The 18,989-nt window shown below is 41.1% G+C and overlaps 1 protein-coding gene and 1 non-coding gene across 9 annotated transcripts in view; both read right to left on the reverse strand.

Moving 5' to 3' along the window:
• The window catches only part of PDE4D (phosphodiesterase 4D), a 745,734-nt gene that overhangs the window by 171,196 nt on the left and 555,549 nt on the right, over positions 1 to 18,989 (reverse strand). The window lies entirely within an intron of this gene.
• LOC123836352 (U6 spliceosomal RNA) lies at positions 16,088 to 16,194 on the reverse strand. Its single transcript, XR_006788946.1, has one exon. It is a non-coding gene; the product is annotated as a U6 spliceosomal RNA (small nuclear RNA).

An 18,989-nucleotide genomic window follows, 5' to 3' on the forward strand; every position in this document is an offset into this window, starting at 1 on the left:
CACAATCCTTCAAGGAAGAGAACAGTTATGAATATCACCCACACTAAACTGTATTAGGCCCCAGGGTGTGATTTATTGGTATGAGGGGATTTTCAAATGTCTTCCTAACTCAGCAGCCACTTTCATCATTTATATCTGAGTTATTTCCTGTTTTTCTTAGTACAGGAATGATTTGGTACTCAGGCCAGTAATCTTGGTGATTTAGTCATGTCATTATTGGAAGTACTCTCAATTAGAAAAAAATATACATTTTCCTGAATTGCTGGCTTACTTTGTTGGGATTTTGGTGGCAGTGACTTTAGAGTCCTGTTTCTATAATGTATAGGCTGGGTGACCTTATTTCAGTTGACAGTAGAAGAGAAAAAAATATATTTTAAAAGTGGGAAAGAAACACTAAGACTTTTCAGCTGAACTGAAGGAGGCTTTTTTCTTCTCACTGTTAACTCCTCAAATATTATCTAACCCCTCAAGTCATTCCTCTTCTCTAAGCTTCTGTGTTCTCCTCTGTCCCATGGAAATGACAATGACAGACCTGCACCTCACCCAGCATGGGGAGGAAGAAATAACAAGGCAAGCAGGAAGCTTAGCCCAGCCCCTGGCATAACAAACACTCAATACAAGTTGTGTGTTATTACTTTAATTGGGTATTAATTGTATTTTATATATAACCTATTCTCCCCAGAATAAATCCATCACCAACGAAGACTTTTTAAAAGGAACTCCGCAGATGATAGATTATTCAGTGGACCTCTAAATAAAGATTCACTGGAAATAAAACTGCTTAGTAAAAGCAAATACAGATCAGATTATCTATCTATCCATCTATCTGATCTGATATACACATATATACGTATATGTAAAGTATATATATGTACAATTTATATATATATGTATATATACGTAAAGTATAATATATGTACAATTTTTTAAAGAATTGGTTTTGTTCTAAATAGCAGGAAAAATATTTCCATTATTCTAAGCCACATGTGATTCAAATACACCGATGATGTTTATTGTTCCAAGGAAAAGCTGACCAATATTAGGCTGTGGAATCCTATAATGCTTCTGCTCAGTGTGGGCCTGGGCATTGGGATTATGTGTAAGAGATGCCAGACCTATTCTGGTGGTAGTGATACTAATCATTGCCCAAACTTGGCAATCATCAGCTCATAGAATTTGGTGCTTTGAGCAAAGGTGTTTTTAGTCCCCTCCCCCCTTTCTTTAAGCGTACCCTTGTCTCTTAAACTAACACACATCCTCAGGCTTAACTAGACAGAAAAGCAAATGTGGGCCAAGTAGATGGGCAAACAACAGTGAATCTGAGGGTATACTCTGCATTTGATTCCAAAACTAATGCCAAACTCAGTTTGGTCAATAGTAAACATTTCCTCTTAAGCACATAGGGGTCAACAGAAACAACATGAATTAGGAGTCAACACCCTTCCATAGTGTTCAGTTCTTTCACTGAGGGACCAGGTTCTTTCAGGTGCCCTCTTATTTGGATTTTCGTTTGTCCTGACATCCCTCCAAGAACGATTACAGCACACCACATCACTGCATTCCATTTAGCTCCCAAACCACAGGGAAACTGGCTGCAGCATCACCAACACGATTAAAAATACCACAGGGGAACCTTGGAGTAGGAATTCCAGGCAAAAGCGACAGCCTAGGGACAAAGAGAGGCTGTAAAGACTTTGAGTGATCCTGGGATGGAGATTTAGCAGAATTTCAGAGTCTGAAAAGAAACAGTCCGTAAAACTTTTGTGTTAGGTTCCTAGGGATGGTTCTCTGTGGTTGCGTGCAGGTTTGTTAAAAGATAAGAATTAAACTAATGATATATTATATGGTGACTAACACAACATTAAAAAAAAAAAAGACAAGAATAAACGTCCTCTCTCCGTACCTCCCTTAAATTTTTCTTGTCAATAGATCTGTGACCAAGTGTAAATACAACTCACGGTGGCTTGGCAAAGTTGTCCAAAAGGGAGGTTCCCCATTCCTGGGCCTTGCAAAGAATAGCAGACTCATTAGTACATCTTTTCTCTTTTTTTTTTTTTTTAAGGATTTTATTTATTTATTCATGAGAGACAGAGAGAGAGAGAGAGAGAGAGAGAGAGAAGCAGAGGGAGAAGCAGGCTCCCAAGGAGCAGGGAGCCCAATGCGGAACTCGATCCCAGGACCCTGGGATCATGACCTGAGCCGAAGGCAGACGCTCAACCGTCTGAGCCACCCAGGCGCCCTACATCTTTTCTCTTTTAATGTGGATATCTTTATTGTGCCATCTAAGCAATTACTTGGAAGTCTTCTGGTGAAATCCTGACTCTGAGGGTTTAAAATGCAAGTGCGGAAATTAACACAGCCCGGGCTACATGAGAGGCCCCAGGCATTCAAATGTGAATGAGTGTTTTGAAAATCTAGCAGACTTAATGGATTAGTCTAGAGTCCCACCACTTGGGAGGTCCAAATTCAGGGCCTTAGATCTGGGAGGAAGATGTTACAGTTGTGTTGGTGAAGGAAGAGGAGGAAGGGGAGCCAGCACTCATCTTTCAAAGAAAGACACCTTCTCTGGGTGGGAGAACAGCAAGAAGCCAGAGCTGCCTTTCAAGTTCTGCCACAGAGTCATCACTGACTGGGTATGACAACGGAAGAAAAGGCTTTTGGCATGAACTTGCCTATTCTGGTTGATTGGCTTTCATGCTTCTGAATTCTTCTCAGAAGATCCAGTCAGCTAGACATGATTATTTATTTTTGCAGGAGATTCCAGCAGCATGGGCAGACTGGGCTTCTTCTGGTCTGCCCCTCTCACGGAGTTTTTCCTTCATATCACTACTTCAGTTTGGAATTTTACGCTCTGTACTATGATTATCTGAATAATGTATATCTCCCTTCTCCTGGCTCCCAGATTAGAGGGACTCAGGACAGGGATAATGCTGCTTCTCGGTCATCTTTGTATCCCAAGAGCCCTGCTTAGGTCTGGCACACGGAGACTCTCAAAAAATTATTTGTTAAAAGAATATTGTCTAAAATGTTAAATAGACCAGATCTGAAGATCTAACCGCAAAGCAAGCAATTCATGGGCTCAATAGTTAACAATGGCTTATTTCATATGTGCCTAGAATAAAAAATTGTCTAATTTACTTGTAAATCTGTAGGTTCTATTTGACTGTAATTGTCAATGAGACATTGCAAACATGGTAACTGGTGTCAGGAGAAGTAAAAAACAAATCCATCTATAGGTGCTGTGAAGTCAAGTTGGAGTTAGAAAAGCTATGGCAAGCCTTATGCGGGTGGGGACGATGAACACGCAGAGCATGAAGAGCAGAAGAAGTGGGCCCAGAACAAGAAAATACCAGATAGGCAAACAAACAAACAGATGGCAGAGTCTCAAGAAAGATACCCAATGTCCTACCAGCAAAAGATGAAGTTGTAGCTCTCTAGAGATGATGATTCCTCAAAACTGTTACACCCTAATCCTTGTAAGAATGACATTTATTTCGATCTAGTTATTTCTGATAACTAAGCCAATCTGATGGGAATGCTACTATATGCTGATGCGGGACCTTTGTGAAGTACGGTGTGAAGGCACCCACTCTTTGCCAATAGCCTGGGAATCTGGAGTTCTTTCCTGGAACTCTTTTTTTTTTTTTTTTTAAGATTTTATTTATTTATTTGACAGAGAGAGACAGTGAGAGAGGGAACACAAGCAGGCAGAGTGGGAGAGGGAGAAGCAGGCTCCCCGCTGAGCAGGGAGCCCGATGCGGGACTCGATCCCAGGACCCTGGGATCATGACCTGAGCTGAAGACATATGCTTAACCTACAGCCACCCAGGTGCCCCTCCACTTAACTCTCAATATAAAAAGTGTCTTGGTAGAATATCTCTTACTTTATAGCAGACTTGAAGGCAAATAGCCTTTCAATGAGGCAAAGATCGATATCAAATATCATAATCCCAAGAAACTGGAGTTATTATCTCTAGAAAGAAGTAGCCAGAAATATCACAGAGAGGTGTGATAAAAGAGGAACTGTATTAGACATTGTTGGTATCCTGCCCATCTCCTCTCACCTTTACCTGTTCGTTGCACTCTGACCAAATTCCAAGTGCATTTCTCTGCCTAGGGGCTTTGTCCACATTCTAGAGATGACTTTGCCGCCCACAGGCTAACTACTTAACACATCCATCACCTCACACAACTACTATTTTTTCTTTTTGTATTGGAACATTTAAGATGTACTTTCTTAGCAACTTTCAAGTATGTAATACAATATTGTTAACTATAGTCACCATGCTGTATATTAGATCCACAGAATTACTCATCCTATACCTGGAAGTTTATCCCTTTTGACTATTATCACCCCATTTCCCTCACCCCAGCCCCTGATCATCACCATTCTACTCTGTTTCTGTAAGTTCAGCTATTTTTGTTTTTTCTTTTTTCTTTTTATTTTATTTATTTATTTTTAAAGATTTTGTTTATTTATTTGACAGAGAGAGATACACAGCGAGAGAGAGAACACAAGCAGGGGGAGTGGGAGAGGGAGAAGCATGCTTCCTGCAGAGCAGGGAGCCCAATGCGGGGCTCGATCCCAGGACCCTGGGTTCATGACCTGAGCTGAAGGCAGACGCTTAACGACTGAGCCACCCAGGCGCCCCTTTCCTGGAACCCTTAAGAGTGGTTCCAGGAAAAGTTACCTAATATAGCCTTGATTCAAGGAAATGAAACTCTTCTGTCTTGTACTGGCTGTTTGAAAATATGGTCACTCAAGCAAGATATAATTTTTTTCAAAGTACTACATCATGGTGTACCCCTCAACATTTACTGCAATTGTACATAGGAATTCTACTTGTCTTGGATCTCAGAGTCCTAGAGTTGGTTTCTATTTGCTGCCTGGTGCTCACTTCCTGGTAGTGATCATAGCAAGATGCATCTTCTTTTCTGAGTCACTAGAGACCATCTGGAGTTCAACAGAAACCTAACTTGGGAGATCTTTGGCAGCAATGAAGTTCCCTTTTATAATCCCTTTAGAAGCACGAACGGCACTCCTTGTGTACAGGAACAGAGCACAGGCTCTTCTTGAACATAACCTTGCTTTGTCTTGCGCTTCAAACCACACCCCACTCCTAACTCACACACAGATGTTGGGAAAGCAGCCGTCAAGAATGACGGGGGCAGGGTCTCGGGCTGGGAGACGCTGCCATGAGAAAGGAGAAGGTGTCATGAGGGGAGAAGGGGATGGGTTCTGGGAGCTTGGAACTAACAGGGTATAGAGAGTAAGGAAAGCACCATTAGATAAGATACAGGATATCATAGAGAAATAAGGGAAGGAGGCAGAGAAGAGAGTAGGAGAAAACGAGGCAGAGGATATAATGAAAGAAGTGTGGGAGACTGCAGTGGAGAACACGAGAATAGAGAGAATATGGAAGAAACAAAAATGAACAGCAAGGAAGTGAGAGCGAAGCGATAGAGGGTTGTGTTCTGGGTGTAGAATCTGAACTGTAACTGCCAGGGTTGGAATCCCAGCTGTACAACTTTTTGGAATAATGACTATGGGAAATAATGACTATGAGCCTCAACTTGCTCTTCTGTAAAAGGTTTAGTAATTCTACCTCACAAGGTTGTGAGAATCCAGTGTGATCAAGTGTGTTGTCTTAGTACAGGGCTCGGCACAGAGTTGGTGTTACGGTGAGTGAGGTTAAAAGAGACGGGAACAGAAGGGCAACGGAAAGAACAAGATGGAGGAAGTCAGAAGGAGAGAGATTCAGACAGAAGAATGAAAAAGAAAGAAGTGAATTTCTCATAATGATTTTAACCTTTCTTTTCCCATATTATAATCCAAGTTGCTATGCCCACACTATTATTTCTACCTGTTTTCATGACATTTGGGGAAAACAGGTACATGTTGAATTTTTTTTTTTTTAAGATTTTATTTATTTATTTGACAGAGAGACAGCGAGAGAGGGAACACAAGCAGGGGGAGTGGGAGAGGGAGAAGCAGGCTTCCTGACGAGCAGGGAGCCCGATGCGGGGCTCGATCCCAGGACCCTGGGATCATGACCTGAGCCGAAGGCAGACGCTTAACGACTGAGCCACCCAGGCGCCCCAGGTACATGTTGAATATGAATACCTTTTTAAATGTATTTTTTGTATTAAACTAACCTGCAATAGGTTGTATTTCTTTAAGAGTTGAAATTATTCCTCGGAAATGAGTAAGATCAAGGTTACGTGATGCTAAACCAGTCATCCAAAAAACCCATTTATTTTCCCTTCCTCCTTACTGTATTGACTAGCCGTTTGACAGAACTAAATGAATTGAATGGTTATTTTGAAATGTGCAAACCCAGCTGTAGCCTGTAGGGAGAATAGAGCACCTAGTGTTCTTGGTGGTGTATTTCCAAGTTTCTCTCCACAACACAAACCACTTCCTTTTACTTGAAGTCATTTTGCTTTTCTCATTAGTCTCATGGTTCAGGGCTAGTGTTGAGTACTGAGGCACCTCTAAGCCCAAGACCATAAAACAACACAATGGAATTGGCCCAAAGCATAAAAGGAAGGCACTATGGAGTTGTTCTTACCCTCTCAAGGAAAGGAAGAAGAAAAGTGGAGGCGCAGGTAAAGTATGAAGAAGATATCAGAGATCTATTCTTATATTAGGGAGGAGAAATGAAGCCACAGCCCAAATCAGAAGGAAAAAACTCTTTACACTCATCACACAAATGCTCCCAAGTGCCCTTGGCACAGAGCTGAGTACTTGTCAATCACAGACATGCCTCCCTAGTGTTTCCACAAAGCTGGGTAAACAGTATGCTCCCAGACCTGCCGGTGGCAGTGCGGTGAGAGGTTTACCTTCACTGACCGTGAGTAAGGCTACTCTTAAATGCCATTCAGAATAAGCCAAAAGGAGTTTTATCTTTTTCATATAAACATGCCCTTTTGGAGGACCATGGGGCTTATTTAAAATATTGGCCAGTGAACAACAGGCCGGGACTGACACTGCTTCTCACATTTTCCTCATTCTGATTCAGAGGTATGACAATATGGAAGTCATCCATCCTTTCCTTCTTTCGAGTTATTCCCTTCTGTCAAAGGGGTTAAGAGGCAGCTTTATTCCACTTCCCTTCTTGTGCAGGAGAAACAGTTTTCAACGTTGGCATCTACTGCCCTCTGTTTGGCTTCTAGAGTCTACTTAATGGACATTTTAAGATGTTCTGAGAAGAGATGTATAAGGACCTCTTGCCCCCAGGACTGTTGGACACACAAGTCAAGCAAGACGGCATTCTAGCACTAGAGGCTGCGTGAACACACAACAAGAGAACTGACATGTTAATGGACAGGCTCTACGGGAATAAAGAGGCATAAACTGCAGTTTTTAGAACAACTGTACTGGAGGGGCGCCTGGGTGGCTCAGTCGGTTAAGTGTCCAGCTCTTGATTTCGGCTCAGATCATGATCCCAGGGTCGTAAGATCAAGCCCTCCACAAGCCTGGTGGGGAGTCGGCTTGAGATTCTCTCCCTCTCCCTTCGCCCCTCCCCTCGCTCTCTCTCTCAAATAAATAAAGTTTTAAAAAAATTTCATTAGAGTTAAGCTGGAGGTAGGTATGCGGGTTATGGAAACACAGAGAAGGTCCTAACTCAGCCTGGGGAAAAGGACAGGGCTTGGACTCAGGTGTCACCTTACCCAAAGAAGGAGGTGAAGTGAGCCAGGCAATTAAGAGAGTAAAGTGAGTTCTAGATGAAGAAAAGAGAACGAGCAAACACAGAGATCTGTGAAACATGTTATCTATGGGTGGAAGAAATTTGCTGCTGGAAGAGTCAGGTGGGTCTTGTGTACCCACTGCCAAGGAGATACGATTTTATCTGGTGGCTGATGGGAGGCACAGAAGGGTTTTAAGCAGGGCAATGCCATTTTCAGACTAATTTTTCAACTCTATCAATTTGGTTGCACTGCAGAAGGCAGAGCTAAGGGGAATACACCAAAGATAGACTATTTAAGAAAGTGGTTCTCAAATTTTTTGATATATACTAAGATATACATTTTCATGGTAAAATGGCTATGAGTATTTGTGTGTATGTCAACAATATCATAAAACAATATTTACCCTAGATACTATAAATTTTTTTTTATAAAATGCCAAATGCAACTGACGGTTTCAAAATACTATTTCAGGGACTCCTGCAGTAATCTGGGGAGAGCTGATGAGTACCTGAACTGGAGAAGGATCAGTGGGGTAGAGAGGAGAGCACAGATTTGACAAATATTTAGAAAGTAAAATAAAAAGATAGTTATTTATTTGATGGAGAGGTGTATGATGTCCAAGTTTCAGCCTCGGATAATCGGAGGGGGAGATGAACCATGAGAGACTATGGACTCTGAGAAACAAACTGAGGGTCCTAGGGGGGAGGTGAGTGGGGGGATGGGTTAACCTGGTGATGGGTATTAAAGAGGGCGTGTACTGAATGGAGCACTGGGTGTTATATGCAAACAATGAATCAGGGAACACTACATCAAAAACTAATGATGTAATGTATGGTGATTAACATAACAATAAAATTTAAAAAAATAAATTAAAAAAAGAAAAAAAAATCATTGCCATCTAGCAATCTTAAAGTTGTAAGAGAAAAAATTTCCAAATTCAATTTAAATCTGTGGGGAAAAAAGTCCTGTCTACTTGCTGTGCAAAAACTAACCAGTCACTAGTAAATAAAGAGGTTGACAATATTAGGGTAATACCCTGGATTAAAAAAAAAAAAAAGTGCTTCTAATTGAGACAGGAAAAACAGATTTGCAAAGAAATATGAATCCAGTTTTGAATATAGTGTATTTATTTATCTTAAAGATTTATTTATTTGAGAGAGAGAGAGAGCACGAGCAAGGAAAGGGGCAGAGGGAGAGGGAGAGAATCTCAAGCAGACGACTCACTGATCATGGAGCTCGACACGGGTCTCGATCCCAGGACCCTGAGACCATGACCTGAGCCAAAATCAAGATGCTTCACTGACTGAGCCACCCAGGCACCCCAAACATGCTGTATGTAAGTGGTGGAATATCTTCAGGCACTGGGCTTTTGCCTGAGTCTGAAATCAGGGAGGAGGTCTGAGTAGAGACAGAGTTTTGGGAATCACCTTCCAAGGTGGGAAGTAAAGCTACAGAGGTACATGAAAGCATCTAGAGAGTGCACAGAATGAGAGAAGCAATCGGCCGGAACCCGAATACTCCTGTTAAAGAGGGGAGGAAGACAGATCATGAAGGATGGTGAGAAAGAATATTCGGAGCAGCAAGAAAAGAAGAGAGTAGAATCATTTGGGAGAGAATGGTTCCTAATAAATCTGTGTTGAATAAAGGCTTACCGGGTAATTGAATAAGGGGAGGGTTTCAGAGGAAGGTCTCTCAGATCAGAGCAGAGAAGGCGAAAAGGAGCTCCCTGGACACTGTGGTGAGGGTAGTGGGAGCACAGGTGTATGACAGAGTCCACCTACCATGGCTTGGGCGGTGCCTGGGAGGTGAGAAGGGGGAGCAGCTTGGCCAAGAGGGGAAAAAGGAATGAGCTAAGGGATCAACAAGGGGTCTGTCACTGGGCTTTGCTATTGTTTTGTCTTGTTTTTAAGACTGAGAGACATGGGGGCACCTGGGTGGCTCATTCGTTAAGCGTCTGCCTTCGGCTCAGGTCATGATTCCAGAGTCCTGGGATGGAGCCCCGCATCCGGCTCCCTGCTCCACGGGAAGCTTGCTTCTCCCTCTCCTACCCGCCCCCGCCCCCGTTTGTGTTCCCTCTCTCGCTATCTCTCTCTCTGTCAAATAAGTAAATAAAATCTTAAAAAAAAAAAAAAAAGACTGAGAGAAATGACTAGGGAAAGAGGCAGAAGAAAAAGAGAGATTGTAGATGTGAGAAAAAGAAAGGAAAAAGTGGGAGCAAGGTCCTGGAGGTACTGAGAAGAAAGGGCCCAGGGCACAGAGGCAGAGGTTGCCTTAGAGCCAGGAAGGGGAAGGGACACATCACCTGCTGAGACCAGAAGGGAGAAAAGGATGGGTATGGGTGTCAATAAGAGGACGCAGACCTGAAGAAGTTCATATCCTCACAGTGACTTTCTTCCTTAGGCAGCAAGTAAAGGCATTTGCTGCAAAGTGGTGAGCAGCTGCGGGGTCAGGAGGCTTGACAAGGGGAAGGAAGGTTAGAATAAGCACCAAGGGAAGTCAGAGAGGGCACAGAGCAAGGATAAAGTGTCAAGTGGCACTGAGGGTCCAGCCGAGGGGACAGCCTTGACTTTACTCCAATTCCAGCTTGAAGTCATGTGGATTTTTCCCACCAAGAGTTCAGATAAGGAAGTGGAGCAGGCAGATCCTGAAACTGACAGTCCTGGGTTTTTCCTGCGAGGTGTAAGGAGATCAGGATGGCACAGAATTGAGAGAGAGCCTGGGTAGGCAAGAAGGAGAGGAAAGGAGCCTGAAATCCCCAAATTAGGGGATTGCCAGAGAACATATTCTATTTCCCAGGGTCCTTTGCAGCTAGATGTGGCAGGTATCTAAGTGAGCGAAAGGAGCTATAAACAGAAGCATTATGTGGGGTTTCTGAGAATTCTCTTCCAAAGGAGGGGATGTGCTGGCAATTTAGATGTGATGACTAGAGCTTTCTAGACATTATCTTGGACCATGGAGGCAAAGCCTATATGGTGGAGGAATTAGCTGAAAAAATCATAGGTCCCTAATGATGTTAGAGCAGCCGTACCAGCCCAGGACTGCCCACTCCAGGTCTTTTTTACAGGAAAGAGAAATAAACTTCTATTTCAATTAAAGCATAACTTTTCAGGTCTCTTTCATTCCTGCTGAACCAAAGTCCAGCTACAATAGCACACACACATAGTGACCGGAACACTTAGAAGGCTGCCTTGGCAGAGAATGTTAACCTTCCACCACCTAATGCCAAGCAGTGCACACATTTTACAATAAGCAAAGAAGCTTTGGTCTTTCTAGGAGATTACAGACTGCTCTTGATTTGAAAGAAGATGACACAAAAGCTAAATCTTGGATTTCTTCATTAAATTTTTTTAAAATAAAAGAAAGCCACAGGGATGTTATTGCTTTTTTCCTGTGATAGTCGTCTCTGCACTTTTTGTAAAAAACTGTACTAAAATTAATGACAACATTAACACCCAGCATGACACATTTCCACTGTCTTACACATTTTTTTTTCCTTCCCTGAAGGGTCAGAATTCCCATCAGTCGGCATAAAATGGTCTAAGTCCAAGCCTAGTAAATCACTTGTATTGCCTTGTTTTTAAAGTGACTAAGCAGCTGGAGTTTTCAAGGTCAGCCGAATCATTTGCCAGGGTCACATGTGTTTCACATGTCAAGTAACGTATATGGGTCCCTCTCCATCCAGGATTGTATGGAAAAAGACATTTGCAAACAAGTGATCAGAAGCCATGTTTCCAAACAGCTGCTGTGGTTATGTGGATAAGAGTTACTATGTAAACTGTGTTAAGTTGAGGACTATGTTTCCAGTCACTCAAAAAGAATATTCATTACAATCCATAATGTCCAAACCGAGAAGGCCAGTTTCTGATCATGAAGACACACAATAAATATTCAATCAGGATAAAAAGTAAAAGTATATGATTGCTGTTATTATCACAATGAACTTGTTCATGTGCAAGTGGGAAGAATGTGTACTGGGTATAAAAATAACACCAAGCATACATGTAAGTAAGATGGGACCTAGTTAAGTAGCTAAAGACGGAGGACTTCAGGTAACGAGACTTGGCTAATACCTTCTCCCTCCATTTCATGCTGCAGGCAACACTGACTAGAAGTTACAGACATGATGCTAATAACTTCCTTAACAAGCTGGAGTAATTAATTGGTATTATGGAGCCAGACTCATGGCACAGGGAGGGAATGATCTGAGGATTTAGGAGTTTAGGAATAGAAAAACTTTTTTTTTTAACTTCACATTTTAACTTAGAGCATAGTTAGAGATGTCTGGCTTCAACAAAGAGAAGGAAAAGGGTATTGATACAAGTGATTTACTAGGCTTGGACTTAGACCATTTTATGCTAACCGATGGGAATTCTGACCCCTCAGGGAAGGAAAAAAAATGTGTGAGACAGTGGAAATGTGTCATGCTGGGTGTTAATGCTGTCATTAATTTTAGTACAGTTCTTTACAAAAAGTGCAGCTCCTCCAGTGGGTTGTCCTAACTCGAAAGGGATAATTGGCTTTGAAGAGTAGCTCTTACATTGAATTTTTATTGAGTTCTCAAAATGTTCTTGGTCCGTGCTCTTCAAAGCCCACAATCAGCCTCTTCATCTTGTTTGTATTTACTAGTGTTAATGATCTCTCATGTGCGAGATGTGCTACATGAAGATTGCCTTCTGACCATTAACCCCTCTGCAGGTTTCAAGGTTGGCTTCTGTATTCTGGAAGCAAAATAACAGGCACTTCCCAGTCAGCGGAGTGGCGCAGACAGGCATAGACAAATACCCACTCTAGCTAAGTATGGGCTCCAGTCAAGCTGGAAAAGGTCTCTCAGCTCTGAGTCACTTATACAATCAAGTCCCTGAACGTGTTTCTGTCCCTAATATTTTGTTGCTCTAGGCAACCATCAAGTCCACACGAAGACTTCTGCCAACTGGAGAGCATGACTAGCCAGGCGAGCCAGAATTTTCTTTTAACTCTTTGTTGAAAATTCAAAATAGCAAATGGTGGGTGTCACGGATATTCTCTACAGGATCTATATTGGGGAAAGTGGAATTCATACATTGACTTAGTGTATCTTTTATTCACTTCTTAGGGAAATATAATTATACAGAAAATATAGAAAGGCAATCAGAAGCATGCATTTTTTAAAAATAAAAAAGAAAACACGAAAGAGCTGGTTGGATTTTTAGATATCAACTAATTCAATATCCTCATTTTATAGATGGAAAACCAGCTTAAATTACTGACCCAAGGTTAAACAGGGAGCTAGTGACAGAGCTGGGATTATAACTCTGGTCCCCAAACCCCAGGGTTATTGCTCTTTCTACAAGTTTCACAAATTTAGGGCCACATGTAGGATGAAGGAATGTTAATAAATCACAAGTGAGGGGCGCCTGGGTAGCTTGGTTGGTTAGGCATCCAACTCTTGATTTCGGCTCAGGTCATGATCTCGGGGTCATGGAATGAAGCCCTGCATTGGGCTCCATGCTCAGTGGGGAATTTGCTTGAGATTCTCTCTCTCTTTCTCCCTCTGCGCCTCCCGCCACCTGCATGCTCTCTCTCTCAAATAAACAAATCTTAAAAAAAAAAAAAAAAAAAAAAATCACAAGTGATCATCTCTCTTTTGTAATAGCAAATAGCAAATGTTCCTACAAAGGAACATCCTTTGCTGGGATGCTGGAAGCAATCCTAAACCTCTGTGGCTAGGTAGTGATCATCCAGTAACACGCCCATTATGAGAGTCTGGCTAGGAGGGACATTTACCTAAAGTATTTGAAAAGCATTCAAGATGTATCATTGCTTATCTGAATTTGATCTTCGCTTCCTCTGAATTTTTAAGACACGTATTCTCTGTGACACCATCCTGGAGAGTATCTAAGATTCTTGGTTATCTTTTTCGTATGAACAATTATATCTTGCTAAGTCCTTGCAAGTACGACTGCATTTCCCTGAAACCCAGAGTACAGAATTAAATATGTTTTTGTTGACTGCTTGATGAGACGTCAATATTAATTTTATTAGCTCTAGTAGTTTAGTCATAACCTATTTACCCAGAAACTGTCCAGGAACTTTTACAATTCAATACCAGTAAATAGGTGCAAAGAACCCCAGAACAGTCAACAAATGCATTTAAAAGCTTAGTTGTTAAAAAGCAGAATCAGGCCTATAAATACAGAGAACAAACTGATGGCTGCCAGAGGGAACAGGGGTGGGGGATGGGCAAAATGGGTGAAGGGGAGTGGGAGGCCCAGGCTTCCAGTTATGGAATGAACAAGTCACAGGGACGAAAGGCACAGCATAGGGAATGTAGTCAACAATACTGTAATGGCATTTTACAGCAGCAGATGGGAACTACACTTGGGGTAAGCACAGCATAACATATAGAGAAGTTGAATCACTCTGCTGTACACCTGAAACTAACATTGCGTGTAAACTACACTCAAATTGAAAAAATTAAAAAAAACCCCTTATTTGTTTTTTTAATTCCATTTTGTTTTTTTAAGATTTTTAATTTATTCATTTGAGACACAGAGATACAGAGATAGAGAGAGAGCATGAGCAGAGGGAGAGGGAGAAGCAGGCTCCCCGCTGAGCAGGGAGCCCGATGTGGGGCTCGATCCCAGGACCCTGGGATTATGACCTGAGTCGAAGGCAGACGCTTAACCATCTGAGCCACCTAGGCGCCCAAACCCTTATTTATTATATGCATTAAATATCCTAAAGCTCTACCTCAGAGATGGATTGGCCCCAACCCCACTTTTATTTTGAGTTCATTTGTTCTTAGTTTAGACTCAGTGCAATGGCTAGGACTCTGATTTGCCAAGGTGATCAGAAGAGGCCACTAAGGCCAGGTTCACTAACAACGTTAAAAGGTAATCACTGGGAGCAGCAGATGAGAGGTTAAAATGCAGCAACATTTGGGGATCTTAAATGTTGGGGGAAAAGTCCATAGGTCATTAGCTCCAAAAGGCATCTGTGAATGTCAAAGAACTATAAAAGCAAATGTATATAATCATGACAGAGCCACTAAAAATAATTTCCTTACATTCAGTGCATGTCTTTAAGAGGTTAAGAATGAGCATAATACCTTTCAAAGATTTTCATTCCAAATGATTAAGATTATGAACTTTGGTTTCCTAGAATATTTGACATATGGATCATTTTCTCCTAAATGAAATGTAGGTAATCTATGCACTGAGATAAACCAGCCTTAAATTCCAAATTGGAATTCAAGCATCAAACTATTTTTATCTGATATATAATCCTATATATGCTATATATAACAGCAAGGATCGTAAGGGTTCATATATTGGCAGAGCCATTTTACATCCACTCAAAATCATACAATTACCAGTTACTAAATCCCACACACTTGTTCTTTTATCATTTGCAACAATCTCTTGCTCTATATTTCTGTGATCTAGCTATTTTGCTAGTATAGGGCCATTATTAGACCTTATCCTTAAACATCGCTATTGTGCTCTAACTGGTCTCTGAAACTTTTCTATTTTCTTCTTTCACTCGTTGGAATTTTAAAAAGATTCCCAGGTGATTCTAATGAACAAACAAAGTTTGTGAACCACTACCCTAAATGCTTAGTGCAATATTCATTTGACTCTTAATTACACCCTACAATGGAACTCCTTTAGTGGCAGACAACATATGTCTGGGATTTCTGAGCTCAGCTGCTCTTAAAGTATGTTTCCCTCCATTTCCATTTTTCCCTTCAGTTTACTTAACAACTATTTAATAATTCTTAGGTGCCACTCCTTCCAGAAGACCTTCCATATCTTGCTTTAGATCTCCAGCAGAGATGTACTAATGTTTTCTCTGCTTCTCTTTTTAGGGGTGCCATTTGATGCTTAGGCTCAAAGAGACAAAGATGGTGGGGGTGGGAGTGGCTCTCTCAGTTTTACTTTTTCTTTGTAAGGAAACACCTAAGGGCAGATCTGTCACACTCCTGAATCTACCCTTGTTTGAAGGTCTGATTTGAAAGCAGATTGGGCTACACTTTGCACAAAGGCATTTTAAATGTGCAGGTGTGACTGCCCAAATCAACAACAATACTTTGAACTTTTACAGAACATTTCATCAAATGATATCAAAACAATTCAGCTTATAAAGTCTTAGGAAGCTGGTAGACAAAATTTTCTATTGATATATAAATGGGGATTTACTGCATTAGCTATGTGGGTGATTTGTTTCAAGTCCCCAAACAATGGCACGTTTAGGTAGAGGAAACGATTTTCTGTGGGCTATGTCTCCATCCAAATTATGACATTTAATTTCAAAAACCTTTAAGAAAAAACAATCCTTTTCTTTTTAAATTTTTGCTGAATTTTGGTTACCAGTTCACTTGTGTTGAAACTTAATAATCCTTTTTTCTTAAAAAAAAAAAATTACGGAATGCTTCACCAATTTGCATGTCATCCTCAAGCAGGGGCCATGCTAATCTTCTCTGCATCATTCCAATTTTAGTATATGTGCTGCTGAAACAAGCACAGAACCTAATAATTATTTTTCCCTCTTAATTTGACCAAGAATTAGCTTCTTTTTGATAATCCAAAGAAGCTCGTTGAACACACTAAAATGGACTTCACCTGTGGTGAGGGAGAACAATATTTACCAATGGTTTTTTAATGAACAAAAGTGTGGTACAAATCTGTTTGAGTCTTGTTAGTATTATTTAAATGTGTAGCTGCGTACCACATCTCTCCAAGAACACTTACAAATCTAATCCTTTTCTGTTTTCCTCCTGGCTTCTTTCGCTGTTTTTCCTCACATACAATTCTGTGAGCTCTAGACTGGGAAGAGCAGTGCTTTCCCATTTTCCCATATTTTAAATCTGTTGTAAAGTAAATATGAGCAAAATGTGTCTGAGGAATGTTTATCAGACTATGATTTTTATTTGGCTTTGTCCTAGCATATTAGGTTTTTTTTTTTAATTTTTTGCCCCATTTCAATGGTTTCTTTGATGTCTTGTTTTGACCAGCTGCTGAGCTTTTTGTGGCTGTCCATTTACATCACTTTAAAAAATGGTACATAAATGAAATTTGAACAAAATGAACAGTACTTTCACATTGTTTCAAAATCAAACATGTTCCTAAGGAATCTGATTTATGGCAGATGGAGAACAAAACCTTCCAGAGGGAGGGCTGTTAAATGAGTCTTAATTGCTTGCACATGAAAATATAGTGACTAAGATTGTGTGCACAATTAGGAATTTAAACATGTAGAAAAGAACTGGCCATGGAAACATTTTTGCAGGCATAGCTAGTTCGTATGAACACAGACAATAGAAGACAAATTAGTAAAGGAAAATAATTTTAAGAGAAATTTAGTTATTTTCTTGTTCTTTTTTATGTCAAGCTTCCAATTGTAAAGATGATTCATTTACCTCTGAAACTCACTGTACACTGTACACTCAAGAAAAAAAAGTTTATTCAAGAATTAGAATTTCTTTTTTAGTCCCCACTATGTGCTAGATACTAGGCTTGGTGCTTATTCATTTCATTTAATCCTAACGATAACTCTCTGAGATAGGTTGGTTATTGATCTACATTTTATAGATGACAAACTGAGGCTCAGAGAATAAGTTGCTTAAAGTGAAATGGCTAACAAGTGGCATGGCCAGGATTCTCTGTATTGACTGAATAAATCCAAAGCTGCCCTCCCTACCCCCTCCCCGCCAGCCTCCACCGTGCCTAGCTCTTCCCCTAGAAAAAGAAACACACCTTTCAAAAAAAGTAAACTAAGGGTCTTCTACTTTCAGTTTCCAGTCAAAATGCCTTCCTTGTGTTGGGTGACATGCCATGGTGAGGTTGGGTGGACGGGCCAGAGTTAGGTCTGGGGTCAAAGGTTGGGACAAAGATGGTAGGTTTAGACACACAGGCCAAAGTGGGTTGGCTTCAGAAGCCCTGTCTGAGTGTGGGGGTCAGCGGAAGCATCTAGTCAAGAGATTCAGTGCCTTAGTGGCTTTGTAGGCAACTGTGAGGGCAGGGAGGTTCTATCTGACTGCTTCTGCCATAGTGTGTGGCACTCGGTCTAGCTCCCCACAGCCCGGGGCTGTGCCCTCCTCCTCACGATAATGCTGACATTCCAAATGAGTAGTTTGTGTGGTATTCTACAGTGAGTTTCCATTTGTCGTCAGAGATCTAAGTCCATTTCATGCCTCTGATGGACTAGATTCCCAGGGATACATTAATGAACATGTGCCATCCACATTTCTAAGAACCTTAATATCATAAAGAGCAGCTTGCTGAGAAATATATTAGCAAAGTAAAGTGTGTTGTGGCCAACCTTCTTACCTCACTATAATCAATAATAATTTTTGATCCACCAACATTTATTTCCCTTTTCTAATGGTACCCTACTTTGCTTCAGGAAATTATTTGGTGTCTCCATGGATAATTTTAATAACAGCATAGCCCACAATGATCAAGTGCTTCCTATGTGCCATGCATTGTGCTTAGTTTTTTTTATAAATAATACCTCGATTTTCATGAACTCCTTATGAGGTAATTACTATTGCTATGCCCACTTTAAAAATGAGGGACTTGAGGCTCTGGAAGGCTAAATGAACTGTTTGAGGAGAAACATCTATAAGCGGCATAGCTGAGATATGAATCCACATAATCTGGCCTCATAATTTAGGCTCTTAGTACTACATTATATTACATAATCTGACAGAAGAGCCAGATACCTTGTTCTCCTGTAGCCAAGACCCAAGACCCAAGACCCAAACTAGACCAATTAGACCCCTTCCTGGAATGTTACATGACATAGATGAACAAAGAAACTAAAAACAGTTGCAGGAGGCTCATTAGGTTGCTCCTGCCATGAGAATTTCCCTTTCTTTGTGCCTTTCTAGCACTCTGAAGATGAACTGATTCCTTCAACCCTGATCCTCCAGCATCCCCACTAATACTCTAGGAGTTGGAAATGATCCCAATATTCTATTTTACTTAAGGAGATTAGATTTCGTTTTACTAGGTTCTATTTTACGTAAGTTAGCAGAGTTGGTTGTTACCTGCAACCAGAGGATCACTGCTGATACACCATTATCTAAGGAGGGGTAGAAGCCAGCCTGGGAGAGAATTGTATGAATCCTCAAAGAACAGGATGTGGAAGCACAGTAAGTGCCCAGTGATAATGGGACAGACTCAGTGAGAAATACCGTGTGCCAGAATGCCAGGTTGACTCCCTCTGCTGCCCTTTTTGTTGAAATGATGAGGGCTTGGGTCCCCTTCTAAGCCAGTGCGCTGGGACACGCTGGCCTTCTCCTTTATCTCTGGGAC

This window comes from Mirounga angustirostris, unplaced genomic scaffold, assembly GCF_029215605.1.
Source record: "Mirounga angustirostris isolate CCGP_5_RB_7025 unplaced genomic scaffold, mMirAng1.0.hap1 SCAF_7, whole genome shotgun sequence".
Classification (NCBI taxonomy): domain Eukaryota; kingdom Metazoa; phylum Chordata; class Mammalia; order Carnivora; family Phocidae; genus Mirounga; species Mirounga angustirostris.